General features: G+C 40.4%; 1 protein-coding gene across 2 annotated transcripts in view; it reads right to left on the bottom strand.

Annotated features, from left to right (window-relative positions):
• The window catches only part of LOC141386956 (uncharacterized), a 276,857-nt gene that overhangs the window by 175,038 nt on the left and 85,874 nt on the right, over positions 1–15,945 (bottom strand). Inside the window, exon 2 of one of the 2 annotated variants that reach the window (XM_073955870.1) lies at positions 5,377–5,417. The exons of the other annotated variant lie outside the window; for it this stretch is intronic. The gene's annotated coding sequence lies outside the window, so the exon portion shown is untranslated. The remainder of the gene's footprint in view (positions 1–5,376; positions 5,418–15,945) is intronic. 2 annotated transcript variants of the gene reach the window in all.

Raw genomic sequence — 15,945 nt, 5'->3', positions numbered from 1 at the left:
CGCAGAATTGGCAGGCCAAGGAATAGATGGCGCAAACAAGTGGATGTTGAGATGAAAAGGCGCGGTATTCCAGAGAGCAAAGCAACAAATAGAGAGGAATGGAGATCTCTTCTTAGTTCGGCCTATAGAACAAATGTTCTGTAATGGGCCAGCTAAGTAAGTAAGTAAGGTTGGGTTTTCAATACACCGGTTGATTGTAGTTTTGGTTGCAGTGGAGTCGTCTGAGTTCTGAAGTTGGTGTCGTGCTGTTGGTTCGCCGACAGGTTCCGCTAGAGTCGGTAACACTAAACTTCCATTTGCGTGGTTTTATTATTGAATCTGATGCTCGACGGAAACACTTTGCCGCACCTCACCACTTTCCTGTCAGCCATCTGTACTAATCGGGTTTCCGCGACTGACACCACCCCTTGACTCTCCAAAAAACTGCCTACGGTGCTGTCGATGAATGTAAGCGAGGATCCGGTGTCGACTAAAGCCCACATGCTTCGGCCACTGATTTCCACCCATATGTAATACCGGCCATGATGATCAGTGTCGACGTTCGCTTAGTTCCGGCACTGACAGTCTCTTGACAGTATATCATCCCTGCCACAATACGAGCAGAAGACCCGCCATTTGCCCTTGCATTGCAATCGGGTGTGTCCCTTCCTATTACAACGCCAGCAGTGAGTTGAACGGACGCTTCAGAAACCATATGCGACGTGTGTGTCCGGTTGGATCGACACTCATCTTTTTTGAGCAATTCAAAGTCATCAGTCAGGGAAATTAACTCATCCAGGTTGCTGAAGTCTCTTCGACGAACATATAGGCGATATTCTGGGCGAAGGCCATCATATATCCGGTCGAGATGATCCATAGTACGAAGCTTAGGATGTTGCCTGGCGATTGTTAGTATTTGTAGTATGTACTCCTTTGCCTTCTCTCGATTAGACTGTCGGCGGTTATAGAAACACTGTTCGATGATGTCCAGATGTCTCTTCGGTAAAAATAATTTTTCAGCTTCTTCGCGAAATGCGGGCCACGAAGTCATATACGGTTTTTTAATTCTATACCACTTCAAAGCGTTTCCTTCCAAAATGTCAGGTAGTGTGGAGATTAGACGGTTTTGGGGAATCTGGTAACACTCTGTCAATTCCTCTAGCCGTTTCAGAAATTCCGGAAGGTCCCCCTCGCCGGTAAATTTTAAATTCCATTGTTGAACTATGTTCATGGTTTCGAAATCACAAACTCCTCGGGATTCCTTTCTTAAATTCTTATCGTAATTCCGACTCGATCCGTCCTCGTTGGCGGTGGTTTCGTATTTTCCGCATTGAGATTTCGAATCGAGTCCCTGCTCGGGTGCCATTTGTAACGTGGTTTTGTCGTAGGCTGGGGTAGACTTAGTCGTGTCCAGGGTCGCCATAAGGGCCCACTAAACCTTACGGAATAATAAGACGAGTAATCTCCCTTTCCTGGGGGTTAAATCGGATATTTATTGATGTAAAACTAATTTATAATCTACTGATGTTTAAATACGATAAGAAGGATAATTGGCTGGGGACTCGGCAACTTGGATTTAGTAAATGGTTTGATGATGATCGGGAACTCGGTGATTCGCTGTTCGGCCCGAACACATACGAACCCTGAGTGGCCGAACATCTACAACACGACGAGTAATCTCCCTTTCCTGGGGGTTAAATCGGATATTTATTGATGTAAAACTAATTTATAATCTACTGATGTTTAAATACGATAAGAAGGATAATTGGCTGGGGACTCGGCAACTTGGATTTAGTAAATGGTTTGATGATGATCGGGAACTCGGTGATTCGCTGTTCGGCCCGAACACATACGAACCCTGAGTGGCCGAACATCTACAACACGAATCACCGAGTGGCCGAACATATAAGATCAACCTCTCTACACTCCCATGTCGGTTGGCGGACCACGAACACACAACTGTACTCAAGCCCGTATGGCTGGCTCCCTGCAGTAGCAAGCCTCCCAGTCCCTTCACAAACTGAAATACTTAAGTGAACGGTTGCACAAAGCGATTGAGAAGTATTCCGTTGTTGTCATGCTGGTGATTTATTACATTGCATTATAACGCATCGTTTCCATAGTAGCGTCAGGTGTTTTATCAGTGTGGATGGCATTAAGTTGTTTTATAGTGGGGACGTAATGTTGTTGGTATTACGTTCGTGATCATTTTGTCACGTTACAGTTGCCCCAGATGACATTCCCAAAACCGCCATCATAACGCCATTTGGTTTCTAGGAATTTCAATGCATGGCCTTTGGTTTATGCAACGCTGGTAAAACCTTTCAACGATTTGTTCATGAAGTGCTTCGCAGTATTGATTTTTTTTTCCTACATCGACGATGTTCTTATTGCATCAGAAAGTACAGAAATGCATTTACGTCATTTAAATCAAGTATTTCAACGTCTTAAAGAATACGGCGTCGTGATAAACATCAATAAATGCGTTTTTGGACAACCATCCGTAAATTTTCTTGGTCATTGCGTAGATGCAAAAGGTATCAGTCTTCTACCTAAAAAAATCTCTGGCATTAGGAATTTCTTAAGACCTCAAACCGTCAAGGAACTACGTCGTTGTGCCGCAATGTTTAGTTTCTAGAGACGATTTATTAAAAATGTCGCCACAACTCAAGTACCACTTATAGCTCTGCAAAAAGGAAATAAGAAAAACGATCGCACTCCAATTACATGAACACCGGAAGGTATAGCGGCATTCGAAAAGTGTAAATCAGATCTTGCAAACGCAGCGCTCTTCGCACACCCCTGTGACTCTTTACCGATTTATGTATTACAAAAATACCCGATTTGGGTATTACAAACACTAAACGGATGGCAACCATTGTTCTTCTTCCCGCGGAAACTGAATGAAAAAAGGTACAGTACCTACGACAGGGAACTGTTAGCTCTGTTAGCGATGAAGACTTACAAAATTTTTGGCGAATAAAGATACAACGTCACTTATTTTGAAACCAATTAAAGCCAATCCAGAACAAAAATATATAACTTGCGATACATCAACACCAAATGTGCGTCCTTTCGTTCCTCAGACCATGCGTAAAGATTTTTTTAATATATTTCATGGGCTTTCGCATAGTGGATTCAAATCAACCTACAACATGATACGGAGGCCCAAAATGAGTAAATATATCAAAAAGTGGATAAAATTGTATTCATTGTCAACGATCTAAAATAACACGACACATTCATAGCGTACTGTGTACAGATCCGCTACCAACTGACAAATTTAGCCACATCAATATCGACTTGGTCGGACCGCTTCCGCCATCCAAAGGGAATACATATGGAATACGATGGGCAATAGCAATTCCACTCGTAGCTCTTTACCGCGAATGGATATCAAAATTTGGAGAACCTTTGAAAATGTTAACAGACCAAGGTAGACAATTTGAGTCGCAACTATTCAGCGAACATCTCCATACCACCCATCGGCAAATGAATAATTGAGAGATGAATAATTTAAAGACAGCATTGTTGTGCCACAGTAATTCAAATTAGTATGATGTTTTACCTACAGTTCTCTTGGGAGTTCGAACAAGTTGCATAGAAATCACGAAATGTACTCCTGCAGAACATGTTTATGGTACGTCCTGGTGAATTATTAGGGGAATCCTCAGAAAATCCTCCAACGAATGAATTTGTGCAAGCATTAAAAAGTCAGATGAACTCGCTGAAACCTGTACACACAAAACACAAAACTAATCGGTCGGTGTTCGTATCTCAAGGCATGAAAATTTGCGAATATGTATTTGTTCGACAGGATGCTATAAGAAAAATTCTGCAGCCTCCTTAAACATCCAACAAATTATGTACAGTAAATATCAATGGACAAGAGAAAGTTATATCAATTGATAGGCTCAAGGCAGCATATTTTTTTTTTTCAACCCAGACTTAATTGAGGATACAAGTTCAGTCAACGTTTTTTAACCAGAAACTAGACAAAGTGAAAGAGAAAAAGATAACGAATATCCGAAAGCGAGTAATGTTTCGTTAGAGGTGTTATAAACAACATCTCTGGGGGGAGTATATGTGGCACGCTAAACTACTTGTAATTTATTTTTAATCAACATATCTTTTTCATTTATTGTCAGTATATAAAATATAATTTTCAGTTGGAATAAATAAATTATATTGAATAGTCTAACAACCTCTTTCAGTCATTTCCATCCCAATACCCAAATCACTACTCCATATACAGTTAGTCAACTAAATTATTGCAAACGCTGAATTTTTAAAAACGTAGATTTTTAATTAAGAATTATTTCAATAATGTTGGGTTTTTGTACATATCTGTTAATTTGCCTGTTAATGGCAATGCAGAAATCGGTCTGAAATAACAAAAACAAAGGCAAAAAGGATAAGTACCTGGTTTTTGTGGTGTCACCTAAATATTTGCAAAATGAATAAATGTGGAATAAAATAGTGGGATTTTCCCCGCGATATCCTCCAATTGAGGATTTTTATGACTTTTATGGTGTGTGGATATATAAATCCATAATTTTTGAACATAAATGAATTATTGTGTGTGTAACATAGACGGTATATTCATAAACAAAGGCAAAAAGGATAAGTACCTGGTTTTTGTGGTGTCAACTAAATAATTGCAAAATGAATAAATGTGGAATAAAATAGTGGGCTCTTCCCCGCGATTTCTTCCAATTGAGGATTTTTATGACTTTTATGGTGTGTGGATATATAAATCCATAATTTTTGAACATAAATTAATTATTGTGTGTGTAACATAGACGGTATATTCAGAAAAAGAGAAAGTCAGGTAAACGGGTTTCGGAAAATATGTTGCATTTGGTCTATTCCAATTATAATTATGGTAAATCTGCCAGGGAAATCTATAAAAGCACCTGTCATAAGCTGAGAACTGCATAAACACCATATACCGCACCGAGAGAGCGGAGAGAGGATACAAGTTCAGTCAACGTTTTTTAACCAGAAACTAGACAAGATGAAAGAGACAAAGATAAGGAATATCCGAAAGCGAGTAATGTTTCGTTAGAGATGTTATAAACAACATCTCTGGGGGAGTATATGTGGCACGCTAAACTACTTGTAATTTATTTTTAATCAACATATATTTTTCATTTATTGTCAGTATATAAAATATAAATTCAGTTTCAATAAATAAATTATATTGAATAGTCTAACAACCTCTTTCAGCCATTTCCATCCCAATAAACAAATCACTACTCCATATACAGTTAGTCAACTAAATTATTGCAAACGCTGAATTTTTAAAAAATTTTAATTTTAATTTAATTAATTAATTTTTTTAATTAAGAATTATTTCAATAATGCTGGGTTTTTTGTACATATCTGTTGATTTACCTGTTAATGGCAACGTCAAGGCAATAAATGCAGAAATCGGTCTGAAATAACAAAAACAAAGGCAAAAAGGATAAGTACCTGGTTTTTGTGGTGTCAACTAAATAATTGCAAAATGAATAAATGTGGAAAAAATAGTGGGATTTCCCCCGCGATTTCTTCCAATTGAGGATTTTTATGACTTTTATGGTGTGTGGATATATAAATCCATAATTTTTGAACATAAATTATTGTGTGTGTAACATAGACGGTATATTCAGAAAAAGAGAAAGTCAGGTAAACGGGTTTCGGAAAATATATTGCATTTGGTCTATTCCAATTATAATTATGGTAAATCTGCCAGGGAAATCTATAAAATCACCTGTCATAAGCTAAGAACTGCATAAACACAATATACCGCACCGAGAGAGCAGGCAGGCAATTACATAATAATTGTTCCACAAACATGCCAGATGGGACTAGGGAGAATTCTCTCATATCAATGAGTACAACTCGATTCACATTAGCTCAATGATACGGGACCTACCCCCGCCAGGGATAACGTATTAGAGATCCCCTAACGCCGGGGTGTCAAGCGAACTCGTGACCATCGGTGTATCAAGGTTTGCAGTTTGGGTACCAACTGTATTACAACGGAGCCTCGTTGATAGCTGGGCATCTCAACGCAGTAACGACTAAGTTGTCAAGTCCTAATTCTTCCTCTTCTTTTTGTACCAAGTCTGGGGTAACCGAGCTTAGGGTTGACGGGACGGTAGTGTCGGGAGGGAACGGATATAAGGTACCCTGTCTAGGAGCAGTCACTGACAGTTTGTTTGAGCAAAGCCGGGAACTCCTAGCTATACTGGAGCAGACGTTGGCCCTGCGCCTCAGTCAGGCTGGCTATTCTACTGGGGCCGAGGACGGCTCATCGGATGATAAAATGAACACCACAGTCATTCCAGCGACTGCAGTCAAAGATGAGTCGGCCTCGGCCTCAGTGGAAGCAGCCACCTCCTTGAACTCAGTCTCTACCTCCCCAGGCGGTTGCCCCAAGACCGGGATCAGGAAAGATGCCGCAGCCAGATCAGCCTCAGAAGCTAACTTGAGGCAAAAGGAATCTTCCGGTTCTTATCTTAAGGGCAACAGAAAGGGAAAAATAACGAGTAGACCGATGGTGCTGGCTGAGTTTCGAGAAGCGGTCATCGATAGATCTGACCCTGATTGGATTATCAGAGAGGATCGATGGCTACTTATCGAAACTCGCCTGCGTGACATCATGTTCTCAGACGAAGGGGAACCTCCAAAGCACACCCAATTTGGCAGTGTCGCTCCATACAGAGGCCTTAGGGTCATCTGTTGTGAAAATGGGGAATCTCTGGATTTCCTCACTTCCACGATAGAGGGCCGCAGACAAAACCCAATTTCCACACCAGCACATGGAATCTGGTTAGCCACAATCCGGAGAATGCAGGTGTTGCCATCAGGGTGTCACTCAGGGGCAAGATTACCTAAGAACTCGTAAGGGCAAACTACACTTTGGTCTAGGATGGATCAGATTCCGCCTAGGACGAAAGTAGTTAAGGAACGCAGCAGCCTCTTCGCATAATCTGCATCACTGCAAAGCGTCTGCTGGATTAAGCGATAGCAGCGAATTAAGCGATAGCAGCGACACCACCTTTGTCACACCCAACGGGGACAGGGTAAGAACCTATGCAGTTGCTAAAAAGTCTTAAACGAACACCTGGAATGGACGTGGAGAAGCTCGTCAAAGAGATGGGTAGCACTAGCCTCATCATCCTAGGATGTGATGCCAATGCTCACCATTTCCTCTGGGGCAGCAGCCACACAAATGCCAGTGGTGAGTCCGTATTCGAGTTTATTTTAAAACATAATCAGCCCTATCACGGATTTTCACTAGTGAAAAATTTCGCAAGTGAAAAAATTTTCCCTTTCACTTTTTCGCCTTATCGGGGTTCATGGGGGAGATGGTTAAAAGACGAAAAAGAGATAAATAAAAAAGATAAACCCTTAGATAAATATTAGTGTTGCCATGCTGTAGTTTTCTATGGGCTGTTTGGGGATGTTCGTGGGACATAAACATGTTTTGCTTTTTCATAAAAAAATAAGAGACAACAAAAAAGTTGGCAACTCTACACAGTAAATCTGTGGTGGTGCTTTAATGTAATAAACATATTTTTTGTTTACTTTGCATTCGAGCCTATTCATGTGGAAATAAAAATTGAGTTTCATAGAAAAATACATATTTTATCAATAATTAAATACATTAAAATTGTAGCATCCCAGCTAACATTTTTTTCCGAATTCGTTTCGAATTCGGACAGAATTTCTGAAAAAATATACGATTCTGATGCCGAATTCGTACCGAATTCGGTACGAAAGTTGTATGGACGTGGTCACCGAATTCGGAAAGAATTTTCTAAGGAAATTCTTAAAAAATATTAGAGTTTCGCGACGAATTCCGTCCGTATTCGGAAGTAAATTCTTGGAAAATTCGGAGAAAAATTTAGATTTTCTGACAGAATTCGGTCCGAATTCGGAAGAGAATTCTGGAAAATTCGATGAAAAATTTAGATTTTCTTAAGAAAATCCGTCCGAATTCGGAAGGAAATTCTGGAAAAATTCGGAGAAAAGTTCAAATTTTCTGAAAAAATCGGGAACAGTTCTGACGCTGACGCCGCGTGTCGTACTGTACAGAACAAACCCCACTCAGAGACAATTTACTTTTAATGTGCTATTTATGGAAGATTCTAATTATAAACTTTCTAATGATTTTGCCTGTTGTTATCATTTTATGATTAACAGTAGAACAATATGCAGAAGTATACTTCTACATTTATGTTGAAGCTATCAACACTAGCTTGAATTATTATATGTAGCATTTATATTAAAAAAATTTTAAAATTGTATATGCGAATTTTATGACCAGTCATTTTGTTCTTCGACATCAAACGAAAAAAAATTCCCTTAGAAAATCCATTAGAAATCGGAACGAATTCGGAATGACGATTCTTAAGATTCTTTAGAAAATGTGCAGAGATTCTTAAAATAAACTTATAGAAAATCGGTCAAATTTCTAGGAAAATATTAGAGAAATCGGCCACAATTCTAAAAAATATTCAGAAAATCTCAGAAAAAATCTGATATCAGAGCCCTCGGAAAAAATTGTTAGCTGGGATTGTATTTAAGAAGCGTGTTTAAAGCCATTTTTGTTTTAAATATTGTAACATATGATGTTTTTACTAATATTATTTTCGAATTTTTTCACAAACATTTTTCGCTTTCCCTTTCGATTGTGATAGCTATTTTTCACAATTGGCGGATTTTTTTTCCCTTCCGACCTGCTACATGATAAGCCGAAGGGGGAATAGGAAACAATTCACGGGGAATTGCCGTTCATGATAAGATTGAATATTAGGATATGCAACGGGGGAATCGAATATACATTTCAAAATAGAATCAGGGGGGAGGTTATTGATATAACCCTCATCAACAAAGACGAATCACTTATCAGTGACTGGAGGGCATCAGAAGAATGTTACTTTTCGGATCATCGGAAGATACTCTTCCAAGTCTCCGTTAACAGTATTCGACAGCCACCATATAGAAATCCACGGAAAACCGACTGAAACAAATTCAATGAACTAGTAAGCTCTAAGCTGGGGATATCAACCTACCCCTCACAGCCACCGAGGTTGAAGTATGTGACATAGTTTCTAGTGGATAGCTATGAGAACGCCTGCCCACTTACTCATCCAGGCAGAAAATGTCAACCGGTCTGGTGGTCGAAAGATCTAGCTAATCCCAGAAAGACTAGCAGAAGGCTCTGTAACAAAGCCAACAAAACGAAGTTGTCCACAGATTGGGAAAACTACAAAGTAATACATCGATAAAGTACAACAGCAAAATAAAGAAGGCTAAACGCTGATCATGGGTTTGCTTTAGCGAGTCTATAGAGGGAGTAAAGGACGTAGCCATGTTCCGTAGAGTACTCTCGGAGGACCCCAAATCCATCGGCAGTATCAAACGGGATAATGGGACATGGACTCACTCCGGTCTAGAAACTCTGGATCTCCCAGCCAAACCAACTTTCCCAACTGCATGGATGCACCAGATCACTCAGGCGATCCACCCATGTGCAACCAAGCCACAGGGGATGTGAGAGTCATCGAGGAGATCATAGGATAGCCTGGGCGATAAACACTTTTAAGCCCTTTAAATCATCTGGTCCAGATGGTATCTTCCCTGCAATGCTACAAAATGCACTGGGGGTATTGATTCAACACCTGGATCATATTTTTAGGGCCTGTCTACGTCTATCACTCACTCCGGCTCTGTGGAGGGAGGTCACTGTGACATACATCCCTAAAGCGGGGAAGTCAAACCACACACTTCCTTAAGACTACAGACCAATCAGCCTATCTTCCTTTCAATTGAAAACTTTAGAAAGATTGCTTGACCTTGGTATAAGGTCTAAGCTTGAAAATAGTGTTATAAGTCCTGCCCTGCCCTGTTATAAGTCCTGGGCTCAAACTATACGTTAGCAGCGTTTCTTGACATAGAAGTTGCTTTTAATAACGTTAAGCTTGAATCCATCCACAATTTACTCTCTAACATAGGTGTTTCCAATACACTGATCAATTGGATCGTTGGAATGCTTAGCGGCACGATAATCAATTCAAATATCGGTGAGACCTCCATTCGGAAGTCTGTCACCAGGGGCAAACCACAAGATGGCGTACTATCGCCACTGCAGTGGCTTCTGGTGATTAACGAAATACTTAAGGAATTTGACCAACTACGTATAAAAACAATAGCTTATGCTGACGATGTGGTCATAATGATCCCACAAACACTATCGGAACTCATGCAAGGAGCTCTAGTTAAACTATCAAGATAGACACAACAATGGACTTGGGGAGAACCCATCTAAGACAGAGCTGGTTCTGTTTACGAACAAAAGAAAAGTCAAACCATTCACCCTACCAACGCTGGATGGAGTAGCCCTGAAGCTACCTTTAGAGGCCAAATACCTCGGCATTATCCTGGACCATCAACTAACGTGGAAAAGGAATGTCGAAGAACGTGCCAAGAGAGGTCTTATAGGCCTTTATTCATGCAAGAACTCTACTGGCAAGAGTTGGGGATTGAAACCACAGGTCATCCACTGGATTTTTAAAACCATAGTTCGCCCTAATCTTACTTATGGTTCATTGGTATGGTGGAATGCATTGAGTAAGACATCCTTTTTCCACAAAATAAATACCGTTCAATGAGCGGCATCTCTTTTAATTACCAGTACCCTGAAAAGCACTCCATAGGCTGCCCTCATTGTACTACTGGATATTCATCCGTTGATTCTCGTGGTGCAAGAGTTTGCAGCAAAGAGTGCTCTCCGGCTCAAGGAGATAAATTCATGGCGCATCTCCGACTATGGCCACGCTGCAATTTTACGACGATCTGGACTATCGGTGGGATCGGAGGTAATCAGTGATTATATATCACCACAATTACACTTCGACGCAATTGAAGTTCGGATACCTGACAGAGAGGCCTGGACCCACAACTCCCCACCTCTACCCGGAATGGATGTATATACCGATGGCTCCAAGATGGAAAGGGGAACAGGAGCGGGCGTCTACAGCGATACCCTCAATCTACGGCTCTTGTATAAGCTAAACGAAAATTGTAGTGTATTTTTTGTCGTCATGAAAGCAGCAGAGTTGATAAGAAACATGGAAGGGGACATAGCTGGACCGGTGACTATCTATGTAGATAGTCAAGCGACCCCTAAAATCACTTAGATCCCACTCAATCAAGTCTGCTGCGGTCCTGCACTGCAGGAAAGCTTTGGAGGCCCTAAGATCAATCGTTACCTGGTTCTGGGTGCCGGAGCATTGCGACATCGAGGGAAATGAATAAGCGGATGAACTGGCGCGTCGCGGATCTGAGTCAACCGACATTGAAATCGATAACTCAATCAAGCCACCTTTGTGTCTTTTCATGCGGCATTAAGAACAAGCATACCGGGACAAGGCTGGTCAAATTTGGAACAACGAACTTGGCTGTAAGGTATCAAAGACAATCTGGCCCAACCTCTCCAAGCAGAAAACCTCATCTCTACTCTCTATGAAAAAATCCAACCTGAATTGGAATAATCACGGGACACTGCAGAATAAGATCAATGACCTGCAAATGGGATAGAGATGACACTACGGACTACTGCAGATTATGAGAAGATGAAGAAGAAACAGAATGCTCATGACCAGGAGAGTTCGAACAATGGGTGAACACATAATATCATCTCTGACAACGTTCTGCAAAGCCGAGCCGACAACACTGTTTCTTCTCGCCAAGGGTCTGAAGTGGCTTCAACGTGAACCAAATACTGCACCTTAATATGGCAAACTCTCCTCTCTCGCTCTCTTATCTAAAACAACATTTGTCAATGTCTTCCAATCCATAGTACTGACTTAATTATTCTTACTTCTTTCCTTGATAACTATTCTTTTTTCTATGCTATATATTCCTTCCTTGGTGAACACAATGAGCCATAAGGTCTCCGAGTGGAGTGCCTGTCCAATACGACAGCTGCGCGTCCTTTAACCTAACCTATGGGACCTACTGTTTATCGCCGAGACCGAACGACGTGTCTTACGACACCACTTGTACAGAAGTTTTACATGGCTGAAATACTCAGGAAATGTCGCAAACATTACTGAGGGGTATTTTGCCACCGTTGAAAGTTTTTGATGTTGCCTGGTCGGGGAATCGAATCTACGACCTCTAGCGTGCAAGGCGGGTGTGCACTGCACCACTGTGGCACCAACGTTACATGGCAGGCCCAAAATAATACCACGAATTTACAGGAGAATGATAAAAGAAATTGACTAAAGACTCCAAAGCAGCACCAGAATATTGGTTTTACTAATTAAAAAAGATTTTGGAGTAAGTGTTGTCACATGGAAAAGTCAGAAAAGTGCTACATAATAACATGCGTTTATCACGAATAACTAGGTAAAAATCATTGCTGTCTTAGCACAATATATAGAAACTATTTAGACTTGTTGCAGTCGTCTTTTCACGTCAACTTTAGTATTGAAATGACGTTATATTTTCGGATGAGACTAAAATTATTTTGTTCTATCACGATGGGCCTCAAAAAGTATTGTGCTACCCCCTTACAACCATGGAAACAAAAATTTAATGCATACCGTAAAGTTCGGAAAACTGTCAGTTATGGTATGGGGTTGAATATCAGGCAGTGACGTTGGTAACATCCAGTTTTTGGAAAAAATTACAGAGAGGTTTATTTAGATGTTTTAAAAAATGACTGCAACAGCGTCAAGAAATTTGGGCCTGTTTACTATAAAAATTCAAAGAAATTGCAATATAATTACTACCAAGACAACGACCTTAAGCATAAATCTTATTTATGAAGCTAAGTTTACAAACTGTTATTAATGCCCAAGGTGGGCATACGAAATATTAGAACCAACTTTTCTAAAAATACCGTGAAAGACTGAAAATTTGCGCATTTTGCAATTCTTTAGTTGACAGTACACCTAATGAATTGTTCTCATTTTTGTTAATTTTAAGAAAATTTTTAGTGAAATTTAGCTATTTTTTATTTACTTACTCACTTTTTATTAATAAACTTGTGTAAAAATTAAACTGTTAACAAAAATATTAATAATGATATTTATTTATACCAATAACAATAACTAACTGTACATATTCACTTTTTCTAACATAAAAATCATTTTTATTAATATAGCGGAAAAAAATTAAATCAAAATAAAAATATGTTTTACAGTCAAATTAATATGTTTTGTCTATAATGGTTTTAAGATCTGTGTTAAAATTCAAATGTGATTTTTACTCTAATTCGACTGACTTTTAGTCATGTGTCAAGCCCCATTCTAAGAAATAGTCTACTACGTTAAATAAACAACTTTGCGCATTTGGCGCAAAGTAATATTGACATATTCTGACAAGAGAGATTGACAATTTGCCCACCAGAGTCGAGTTAAAGCTGCGTTTCGGTTAAAGTGTGTTGTTCGACACAAGCCAGAATATACGAACTAAGTTCACGGACTCCGTCCAATTAACAATACTAACAATTATTGTTTACGAAAAAGGGTAAAAGCTTTACGAGCAAACATTCAATAAATATACCAAACACCAACACTACAAACCCTTGTGTTTTTATATCCTTTCTTTTTTGTTTATTTACATTGCACAACCTCTTCGAGACAAATAACAACAAACCTACGCTCTATTGTGGATACTCCACATATTCTAAATATGCAGTCCTGTCGCAACTAAATATTTGGTCACCTTAAGCCGGATTAAACATTTGGTCCATTCGTACCGGATAAAAACAAGCAAGGATTTCATCCACTACGCCTGGCTCCGTCAGCTTCATAAACAATTTCATCAATACAAAAGGTACGTACTGTCAGTTTTCTACGAAAGTGAGCATGGTAACCCTTTTACAATAACAACACAAAAAATAATAGCAATCGAACACTTTACAATAGTGCCGCTTTTGTTGTAATATTCTCTTCGTAAATTTGCAATAATAATACATAATTGATTCTCTTATTTTTGTTACGCGAAAATAAGCATAAAACGTGTGGTGTAATTATCTATAAGAAGTGGTCATTCTGGTCCTCAATAACATCTGCAAATCACAACATGCCTACACTAAAGGCAAATCAGTGGAGACTGCCCTGTATGAGGTGGTCGGGCATGTTGAGAAGCATATGGAAAATTCTGGCTTCACCCTGGCGGCCTTCCTCGATATAGAGGGGACTTTCAATAACGTGAAGCTTGAATCCACAATGCTCTCAGCAACACAGGCATTTCCTCCACCCTTGTGGAATGGATTGATGAGATGCTGAAAGTGCATAGGAGAGAGTTCCGTGAGGAAATCTGTTAACAGAGGCACTCCGCAGTGAGGAGTTCTCTCACCCCTGCTATGGCTTCTGGTTACAAATGAAATACTTGTGTGCTTCGGCCGGCTGAAGATCAAGGTGGTTGCCTATGCTGATGATGTGGTTGTGCTGATAAGTGGCAAATTCCTGTCAACCCTGTCTGAGCTCATGCAAAGAGCCTTAGTACAACTTGCAAACTGGGCCCAGAAAAACGGTCTGGGAGTAAACCCGGAAAAACAGGGCTTGTACTAAAATTCCCAATTTCGAGCCTCCAGTCCTGGACGGGGTGGCCCTGGAACTTTCTACGGAAGCTAAATACTTCGGCACTATTCTGGACCATCGCTTGTCATGGAAAAGAAATTTAGAGGAGCGAACGAAGAAGGGACACACTCTACTCCTGTAAGAACTCCATTGGGAAAAAGCAGGGGATTGAGACTACAGATCATACACTGGCTGTATGTAAACGTGGTCCTGCCCATACTTCTCTATGGTGGACTAGTCTGGTGACAAGCTCTTGAGAACAAAGCGTTACTCTCCAAATTATCAAGTGTAAAAGAACCGCGTCACTGCTGATTACCGGATCGATTAAAAGCACTCCTCAAGCTGCTTTAAACGTCATCCTGGATTTCCAGTTTCAGGAGGCGAGAACTGCTTTTAGACTCCGGGAGTAAGGGTGTTGGCGTGGTTCACACTTTGGACACTCGAATGCCCTAAAACTAATTGATAGTCGACTTGAGTTAGGTGACAATGGTTGGGTAAGCGATTATATGCCTACCTCATTCAAGTTTGACTCCTTAACCGTTATCTTCCCAAGCAGGACGGTCTGGCAATTTACACAGATGGGTCCAAGATGGAAGAAGCTACTGGCACTGGCGTATATTGCGAGAATCCACTAGTTAAAAACTCGACGATAACTGTAGTATTTTTCAGGCGGAGATTCTTGCTATCAAGAAAGCATCTGAATTGGTGAAAGGGCTTTAAGGCTGCCTTACAGGACCGGTATATATGTCGATAGTCAAGCGGCCCTCAAGGCTCTCAAGTCATGGACCATAAATTCAAGAGCTATTCTTGATTGTGGGAGAGATCTGCAGGATATACACCATATCGTAAAGCTATGTTGGGTTCCGGGTCACAGCAACTTTATGGGAAACGAGGTAGCAGATGAACTGGCTCGAGGTGGTTCTATTTCTATCGACTTATTACATTATGAAACCGTTCGGCCACCGATGTGCCACTACATCGGCAAGCTTCGGGAGATCTTCAATGAGAGAGCACATCAAAGATGGCTATTGGAATCTTGGTTGTAGGGTATTCAAGGCAATCTGACCTGTGGTTTCTCGTCGAAGAACGGCTTCCCTCCTCTCACTTGATAAGTTAGGGATGAAAATCGCGGTGGGACTTATAACAGGCCACTGCAGAGTGAGATCTCTAACTTCAGAATGGGACGACAGTGGCACTGACTACTGCAGACTATGTGAACATGCGGAGGAGATAGAGACTTTCGAACATCTGCTTTGTATGTGCCCCTTGTTGCACACAAGGAGATACCGAACACTAGGTATATATGAGATAGACACTCTGTCTAACATAGATCCCATAGTCCTACTCAACTTTGCCAAACATCTATCGTGGCTTG

Source organism: Musca autumnalis, unplaced genomic scaffold, assembly GCF_047663935.1.
Source record: "Musca autumnalis isolate F117 unplaced genomic scaffold, ASM4766393v1 scaffold_5, whole genome shotgun sequence".
NCBI lineage: Eukaryota > Metazoa > Arthropoda > Insecta > Diptera > Muscidae > Musca > Musca autumnalis.
The sequence above is the reverse complement of the archived record's forward strand: the minus strand, read 5'-3'. Positions and strand labels throughout refer to the sequence as shown.